Here is an 8,544-nt window from a genome sequence, read left to right as displayed (position 1 = left end):
AGGAGTCCAGGTTTAAATATAAAATTCTTAGATTGATTACTTCAGGTTGATGAATAAGGAATTGGCCCCGGTCCTTGGTCTGCCCCCTTCTCTTTCCATTTTCAGCTCTATCCTATATCTTGAGATATTATATGTACACATGGACATCCCAGAGCATTGCTTCCAAGATCCACTCTCACACCTGCAAACAGCTGCCCCTCAGCTACCTCTTAGGTCTATATCTTGGATCATATGCAAGAATAGATAGCAGACTTGGAAATAGACACCTGAGCAGGGAACTCTGGGCCTCTGGGAAACCAAGGCATAGTCTATAAGTGGGCTGTAGACTCCAGTTATGCACATTCCACTGACTTGTAGACTCCTCATCTGGTGGTGGGTGGGTGGGGGCAACAGGTAGTACAGTTGGGGAGAAGCCAAAATGGCCCTCTAAAGCACATACTCCAGGCTGGGTTCAAAGGATGGTACCAGTAGGCTTTGTTGGTCTTGGTAAGGATTTGGCTTTTAATGTTAACAGAGATCGGAAAACATTGAGATGTTTTACTTTGCGTTTTCAAAGTCTGACTCTGGCTGCTGTGTGGAGAGTAGCCTGGAGTAGGACAAGGGTGGAAGGAAGGAGTCTAGTGAAGATGCTATCGTAGAGTTTTAGGTAAGATATGGTGATCTCTATGGGTTCCTATGAACAGGCATTAGTTACTGATAAATGAAATGCCCTCCCATTCTTCAAAGCTCTTGGAAACTATAGAAAACAGATTCTTCTGTGGGAGGAGAATGAAAGTGAGAAATGAAAACTTCTACAAATACACAGTTTACCATTACATTAGCATGTCCATTATTCAGCTGTCCTCAATAACATAATTTTACTATTTCACTATTTTTATCAACATGACTTTATTATTTCAGGAAACCCTTGCCCAAGCAATATAAATTGCAAATAGCTTTATTATTTGCTCCAAGAGCTACCAAAAAAAAAATTAAATGAATATCAGATTGCTCAACTCTTCCATTAATAGCATCAAATGATTCTTACTCTTCGAGACTCTTTGAAACCCTCCTCTAGAAAACCTCACCTTGCCATGTTCACCAATTCTAATCCATTATATCATGATCCTTACACAATATCAATGAAGTTCTCTGTGTTGAAAGATTGTCTTAAACCAGTCTCGAAATCTCATGTATCTCCCAACTTTGTACTCCACCCTTCCCCCTACCCCCCACCAGAAAGGCTATGAAAACACTGCCAAAGTAGTGTTCTCCTTTATGTCATGAGGAATAAATTCAGCTTTGTCTCATCAAGAGATTATTTTGGTGATGTTAATAGCAAGCCACTCTTTGACAATCTTGGAGGCCCATTGAGATCTGATCAAGACATCACACTTCTGCAATCCAGAACTGGATTGCAATCTGGAAATAGAGCAATCCTTTGAGACCCCTTGAGCTTTCAACTTGGGGTATTGCATTGGGCCCAACTTCCTATTTCTATCCTTTTCTTTCTTTTTTTTTTTTTTCTATTCCTTTAGCTCTTCAAATAGTGACTTGATTTTGTCTTTTAGAAATAAACAAAATACCCTCCCACTCTTCATAAGCCTTTAAAGGAACTGTCTGATTATCTAATCACACTTGTAAACCTCCTATTCTTTCTGGAACTCTGCCTTGTTACTGAAACTTTGAGATATATAAGAGATACATGTTTGGTCATTTCTTATGTATATTTGGTCATTTCTCATATATATTTGGTCTTCACCCACAGTTCCTGGCTCACAAATGCACAAACTCTTGGAATTTCCTGAACGATGAGAGCAACGGGAGCATCTTTTGTTATATTTGGTCTCTTGTCCTAAGTTCCTGAAATTACTTCAGAGCCATAAAGGTGAAATGGGTGTCTTGTTATTCATAACAAGCCCTTTTCCACTGCAACTGGTTTATGCTTATGGGTGACTTTCTAAAGCACCTATAGATGGGAGTTGATTGCCAAGGGGACCAACCATGAATAAAGTTATGATTGACATACATGTAGGACCAACCAAGATGGCAGAAGCTTCTGTTAGTTTAGCTACTGTGGCTATTACCCTTAGACATCATAGGTAGGTGTTCGCCAATTAATCAAGAGGGACTATAGTAACCTATTGGTTCTGATTACTTTGGTGAAGTTGAATCAGACACCAGGCCAACCTAGCCCCTCTCCCCTTCCTGGAAACCAGCGGTAGGACTGAGAGTTTCAACCCTCTATTCATGGTTGAGGTATAATTGACATACATATAGCTGTACATATTTAATGTATACCATTTGATGAGTTTGGAGATAAATATAAAGCAGTAAAAGATCACCATAATCTATGCCATAAATGTATCTATCTCCTCCACAAATTTCTTCTTGCTCTGTTTATTTTTGTGAGAAGAATACTATATAAGATTTACCTTCTTAGCAAATTTTTAAGACTATATACATTATTGTTATCTGTAGGCATTATGCTGTACAGTAAATCTCTAGGACTTATTCATCTCACATAATTGAAACTTCGTGCTTTCAACCAACATCCCTTGCCCTCCCCGCCCCCAGTAACCACCATTCTATGAGTTTGACTATTTTAGATTCCTAATATAAGTGGGATATGGTACTGCTAGTGTCAGATATGAACTGAATTGTAGAATATCCAGCTGGTGTCAGAAAATTTCTTGGTGTGGGTGAAAAACCCACACATCAGAATTGGTGATGAGAATCAGAGTTTCCTTGTCTCAGTCAGTTTAAGCTTCTGTAACAAAAATAACATAGACTGCGTGGCTTAAACAGACATTTATATCTCACATTTTGGGGAGCTAGAAAGTCTGAGATTACAATGCCAACATGGTCAGTTCTGATGAGGGCTCTCTTCCTGGTTCCATACTGCTGATTCTATTCGTATCCTCAAATGGTGGCAGAGAGCTTTTCCTAACACCATTCATTGAAGAGACTATTCTTCCCCTATTGTGTATTCTTGGCACTCTTGTTAAAGATCAGTTGATTGTATATGCATGAGTTTATTTCTGAGCTTTCTGTTCTGTTGCATTGGCCCAGTAGATTTTTAATATGTTCTGGTCATTGCTTATTCTCAGGATTTTTGAAGCATTTTCTCCCTGGAGAGCTAGAAACAGTATCAAAAATATTACTTAATTTTGTGTTCCTGACCTAGGAATTTCTAATCTATCTCTCTAGTGACAAGAGTACCTATTTTATTGTGACTGTTGTTGAAAAGCTTTGCAAAATCCTGCCACTTAGAAACTTTACTGTTCATATTGCCCCCAAGCTCTAGAAAAGGAAGAAAGAACAAACAAAACTATAGAACTCAAACTGGCAAGATTCTCAGAGACTCTCAGACTTCTAAAACTTAAGATATTGCCATTGAGATCAACTCCCTCTGGGATTCATTGACTCTCCCGTATCAGTTATTAATGATTGATTCATGCATCTAGAAACTTAACTTGAAATTCTGGACCCCATTCACTAAAAAAAATACGTAGTCCAATATTACAGGAGATTCACAGAGTACATGCAATATTTTTATCAAGAGATTTGAGCCATCTTGGGGCACCTGGGTGGCTCAGCCACTAAATGTCTGCCTTTGGCTCAGGTCATGATCCCAGGGTGCTGGGATCGAGCCCCACATTGGGCCCCCTGCTCGACAGGAAGCCTACTTCTCCCTCTCACACTCCCCTTGCTTGTGTTCCCTCTCTCACTGTCTCTCTCTGTCAAATAAATAAATAAAATCTTAAAAAAAGAGAGAGAGAGTTGAGCAGTCTTTTCTTATATTCCTTCTAAACAACCCTTGAATGGTCTAAAACCTGAGATCAGTTCTTCTGGAAAGAGCCCAGTCAGTACTGTTCACAACTAGAACAGCAATAAAATTCCAAGTGATTGATCCTTGGATTCATGTCTCTCAAATAAAGAGGCACAAACTATCTTTGAATCACTAGGAGATGGTCCTTAGCAGAGATCTCAAGATGAAGATTCTTTGGATATCTCCAGAGGCAGACAATCTTCAGAAGGAGATCATTTTAACTCAAGATCTTGGGCCAAGTAGATGACTAGGTGATACGTAGACAGCTTTCCCCCAAGATTCACAGAATAGTACTGTAGATTATAATGCTTTAATGTGCATTATTTTGTTCTTTATTTTTTTGGACGTTTTATTTCCTTTGTTGCTTATGTAAAGCTTTAACTAAGTTATTATAAGAACCCTATTCCTAATTTTAATGCTTGCCACCTTAGTCACTCCATCATATGAGTCCCATACATAGCTACAATTTGCTGATAAACTTATGCATAGGACTAAAGCAACGGAAAACACACCTTTCCATTTGGAGCCACCCCGCTTCCTTTGGTACCAGTTCCTTATAATAGATCCACTGGTTTCCGGGGTAACTGTACTTAACTGTTAGCTAATATTGTAGATAGAAAACCCCACAACAGACCAGACAGTGAGAAATCTGAAACCCCATATCACACTGTTCTTAGAAAAGAAAGTTCCTGTCTCCACTAAAACGATATTCAGTGATCTTTTGTTCGGCCTCACTTTTAAAATTGGGCTTACACAAAAGTAGAACTGAGATGAAGGCTGGAGTACAGACGGTATACATTGGAAGGCCAGCTAACTTTCAAAAAAAGACATACTATTTTTCTTTTGCCTTAGGACTACTTAAGGATCTCAATACTGCAAACTCATTTCTTGGTACTAAACCATGCTTGACAAATAGTGCCAAATTTTACAATGCTGACAATCCATTGGGGTAGATTGTCTAAAAACAGATCATTGACTGGTTCCCAATGACTGGTATTGGATTTGTGTACAGAGGATTACTTATTTCTAACTGCCAACTGGACAGAGACTTGTTATATTGGTAATCTGATTCCTTTCTTTAGGATACTCTCTGCATCACTTAGGGACCCTTTTCCTGTGCTTATGAAAATCTGCATCAGTACAAACTAAAGGAGAGAAAAACCAAAACAATTTATAACAAAAAAATTGATAATAAAGTAAAATGCATAATGATATAATATTAAAGACAAAGAAAGATAGTAGTAAGTGAATGCTGTAATTGACTAAAAGCTACACTGACAATACACTGATAGTAGTGTAAAATTCTACTAGAAAACTATAGGAATCTTAACTGCATGAAGGGATGTGCCCAGTAGGACTTTACAACATTGTCAAGCATAGCACAGCATCCAGGCTTCTTAACCGAATGCTGCGTTAAAGCCTTTAGAAAAATTTAGCGCCGCGTCTGGCTCCCTGCTCAGCGGAGAGCCTGCTTCTCCCTCTCCCTCTGCTGCTCCCCCTGCTTGTGTTCTCTCTCTGTCAAATAAATAAGTAAAATCTGGGGCGCCTGGGTGGCGCAGTCGTTAAGCGTCTGCCTTCGGCTCAGGGTGTGATTCCGGCGTTATGGGATCGAGCCCCACATCAGGCTCCTCCGCTGGGAGCCTGCTTCTTCCTCTCCCACTCCCCCTGCTTGTGTTCCCTCTCTCGCTGGCTGTCTCTATCTCTGTCAAAAAAATAAATAAAATCTTAAAAATAAATAAATAAATAAATAAATAAATAAATAAATAAATAAGTAAGTAAGTAAAATCTTAAACAAAAATTTCCAACAAAGTAATTTTGGTTTATAAATGGAAAGTATTAATAAACTTTAATAGTTAATAAGTTTCTAAATAGTGAGGAGGCCCTTCATATCAGTCCTTGAGTTATACTTGGAAGGTCACTGATCTAAGGCTTCATTCCCAAAAGGAAAACCACTGGGATATTTTCTCAAAGGGCAGATTTATTAATGTGCTTTCTATATCTGTATAGTAATAAAGTAGAATCGCAAAATGCTCACCTTGGAAAAAATGTCCTAGGTTATCTGATAGCAATAAATGTTTAGAAGGTATTAGCTATTTGTATCCTATATGCACTAATAGGAATGACCCAGTTTTATATTTGGGGGACTTATTTTAAAAATGGTACAAAGAAAATAGCAATAACAAGCACATTATCAGGTATGTGTAAATTTCTACTATTAACAGACACTGATAAGGGATTGATCCACTCCAGAACATACCAGAATGTACCGGCCAAAAATGAGCATTATTCCCTTGGGGGGCTGGTTTTTCCAGAAAATATAACGGCTAAATGATTAGCAATATATGTATATAAGAGAAAATTTTCCTTTACTCAGTTTCCATAACAGTGCTGCAGGCTCTAACAAAGACAGCTTGGTATTATTTTGAATTTGCTTTAGAATTGTTAAAATTGAGGGGAACCAATTTTTTTCCTTAAAAGAAAAAGCTCAACACCTTTAAATAAACCATAACAAAAATGTCCAGTAGTTTCTTAATGAGCTTCAATAGAGTTGTCTAGCATGAACTAACTGACGAAGACAGTTTTTCCAGAAACTAGAAATAGATCCATCGGGGCCAAACTCCAGTCTGAGGCTCTGTACCAGCTAGTATTCCTAAAAGCCTGATCTGAAATATTAAAGCAAAATTTATTTTCATTATCCGTATGAGATAATCTCCTATGGCAGCCTAGCATTACTATTTGGATCTCTCAGTGAATAGTATGCTTAAGTACGCTATTTGAAATTGGAAAATATACTTTTGTTATAAGCCATTTTGTAAATTTATAGATGCAAGAGAAAGGCAATATAGAAATTTTTGTGAAACTGGGTTATTTTATAAACTGCACCATGGTCCTTTAGAGTACGTAGGGAAATTTTGCTTTACTCTCTGAAATATCTTTCGGAAATGTTTCTCTTTGGCTTCACCAAATGTCTTGGCTCAGGTGCTCCTGGAAGCTGGAGGACCTGTCTAAGAACTTAGTACCCTTTGCTTGCCTAGTCCCGAGGGTATGTGGCCCTGAATGCCATGCTAATGGTGGACATGGAGAAGTTCAAGACAACAAAAAAGGCAAACAAAAAGTTGAAATGCTTGGGTGTTAGTTTGGAAGATGCAGACTGAATCTGGGGAAGCAAAAATGAAGGCTGCATAGCTGTCATGCCGACCTCCTCTGCACAATGGGGGATAAGAGGAAGTGGTGACAGCTTTGTAGAGACATGAATCCAGTAGTCCCTGGATACCATTTCTGCAGCTTAAAAATTGGCTTGTTTAATAAAGATGATGAACACATTATAGGCAACTCAGAAAAGGCCAGAAGCTTAATAGAAGGCCAAGCCTAGGATAGAAGAAACCATCTAAAAGAGTATGAAGGTTCTGTTCATTTGTTTCAACTACACAGAAGTAAATTCACCGTGCAGCTTCCAGGTGCCTCATCCGTTGAGTGCTGAGAGTTTCTGAGAGTTACTGTGAGTTTCAGGTAGAGGGAAGAAGCCAGGTTGCCAACAAGAAGCATTTCTCTGTTGGTGTCTCTGGTAAATGGCCGAAGAGTTCTCCAAAGAAAAGGGTCTGGATCTGCATTAATTTTTGGTGGTTTGTTTTCTTATTCTACATAAGTGTCCACTTTTTTTTCTTACTAATGCAATATTTATTTGTCTTCCCTCTATCAAACCCTGAGCCAACCGCTTCCCCCAGGCTGCCAGGGGAGGTATAGGAAAGGAACATACAAGGCAGATGAGAAGGGAAGAAAGATCCGTGGGAGGTGGAGAGGCTCTGTCACATGACGAAGAGGATGAGAAAGGCCACCATCAAGCAAAAGAGCCCCATGGCCTTCGGGAGGGCAAAGCCCAGAATGGCGTAGGAGAACTGTTATTTCAGAGAGGGGTTCCTGGCAATGATGAGGATCCCAGGCACAGTTCCAATTCCAGCCGCAGAGCCAGCCACCCCTACTGTGACAGCCCCAGGCCCAGTGAACTTGGCTGCTGTGTCAATGTCTCTTGAAATGGTGCTGGTTTGGAAGCTGTGGCTAGGAATAAGAGAGGTCAGGGGGTGTGGGGCTGGCCAGCTGCTGAGGCTCTGATCTGTCAGTGTCTCCGGTGGTTTTAGCACCACTGCAGACCGTGATCGATTCTCCTGCAGACAGTGAGCTGCTCCTCCCCAAGAAGGGGGTGAAGATGAACTTTGCACAGGCCGACATTTTCAGGGGATGGGAATGGCAGGAGAGCTGCTCCCAGTGTGGAGAAGACAGAGCTAAATGTCCACTTTTGTATCTAATATTGTCTTTGCATTTCTGTACTTCTTCTTTTTTTTTTTTTTTCCAAGATTGATTTATTTGTTTGAGAGAGAGAGAGAGAGCAGGAGCAGGAGGGGCAAACGGAGAGGGAGAGAGAATCTCAAGCAGACCCCAAGCTGAGCACGGAGCCCAACGTGCGGCTCCATCTCATGATGCCAAGATCGTGACCCTGAGATCACAACCCCAGCTGAAACCAAGAGTCAGCTGCCTAACTTTCTGAGCCACCCAGGTGGCCCTGCATTTCTGTATTTCTTTGTAGAGGGCCTCCCAGTATAGTATAAGATTCAGGCCAAACAAAATCTGGATTGGCCCTAATTTTGTAGTTTGTTCACAATTTCAAACAGGCAGCAGGACTCTTTCTTGACACTTTAGAAATACATATTCTGTAAACAAATGGTCGATGGAACAAC

The 8,544-nt window shown here is 39.9% G+C and overlaps 1 pseudogene; it reads right to left on the bottom strand.

Moving 5' to 3' along the window:
* Positions 1 to 7,617: 7,617 nt before the first annotated feature.
* LOC113266517 (ATP synthase F(0) complex subunit C2, mitochondrial-like) lies at positions 7,618 to 8,038 on the bottom strand (annotated as a pseudogene).
* Positions 8,039 to 8,544: the final 506 nt, after the last annotated feature.

The sequence above is a fragment of the Ursus arctos genome, unplaced genomic scaffold, assembly GCF_023065955.2.
Source record: "Ursus arctos isolate Adak ecotype North America unplaced genomic scaffold, UrsArc2.0 scaffold_3, whole genome shotgun sequence".
NCBI classification, from domain to species: domain Eukaryota; kingdom Metazoa; phylum Chordata; class Mammalia; order Carnivora; family Ursidae; genus Ursus; species Ursus arctos.
Note: the sequence above shows the minus strand (reverse complement) of the source record. Positions and strands in the feature narration are given on the sequence as shown.